The sequence below is a fragment of the Tupaia chinensis genome, unplaced genomic scaffold (assembly GCF_000334495.1).
Source record: "Tupaia chinensis unplaced genomic scaffold, TupChi_1.0 Scaffold138490_1, whole genome shotgun sequence".
NCBI lineage: Eukaryota > Metazoa > Chordata > Mammalia > Scandentia > Tupaiidae > Tupaia > Tupaia belangeri.
The window spans coordinates 545,943-546,745 of record NW_006198386.1 but is presented as its reverse complement, the minus strand read 5'-3'; the positions used below and the strand labels follow the sequence as shown (position 1 = coordinate 546,745).

The window sequence follows — 803 nt, the reverse complement described above, 5'->3', positions numbered from 1 at the left end:
GCCTCTCCTCCCCCTTTCCCTCCCCAGGGGCGCCCCACTCCCCGCCTCCTCCACCTCCTGCGGGGCCACACCCCCACCCTCCCGGAGCCGTCTTCACAGTTTCTAATCCAAAGTTTGCAAAGAGCACGGACTCGGCTTTACTCCGCACCTGTCACTCACGGAGAGTGTTTGAAAGACCCCACCCACCGCACCCCACCCACCCTACTCCACCTCACCCCACCCTACCCTGCAGCGCCCGCACACCGCAGCCCGCATGCACACCCTAGCTGGAGTCCCCGGACCTGGACTAGGCACTGTTTACCCCTCCCCCTTCCCATTTCCTCTTCTGTTTCTTTTTTCTTTCTTTTTTTGACTTTTTAAAAATAATTATTTTACTTAACTCTATTCATTCACTCATTTTTTAAATCTGACCAGAGAGAGACAGAGCGAGTGCAAGAGAAAGAGAGAAAGGTAACGTGAGAAAGCAAGCCGCCAGTTCTGGGATTCGAACCGTGCTCAACCGTGTGAGAGTCCAACTCCCTTAACCCACCACGCCACCTGCTGACCCCTCATTTTTTCTTTTTTCAATTTATATTATTTTATTTATTTATTATTTGTTAGTTTGACCAGAGAGAGAGAAAGGGAGAGAGTCAGTCATCAGGTTCAGGACTTGAACCTTGGGTCCACCATGTGGGAATCCAGCACCTTAACCACCAGCCCCAGCTGGCAAATAAACCTGGAACCCAAACCACGTGGTACCAACCCATTCCGAGACCCTTCCTTTCTTTTCTTTTCTTTTTTTTTTTTTTTTTTTTGTGTGGTTT

General features: G+C 49.8%; 1 protein-coding gene across 1 annotated transcript in view; it reads right to left on the bottom strand.

The window, feature by feature from the left end:
* Positions 1-803, bottom strand: part of FAM169B (Protein) — a 49,955-nt gene that overhangs the window by 48,377 nt on the left and 775 nt on the right. The window lies entirely within an intron of this gene.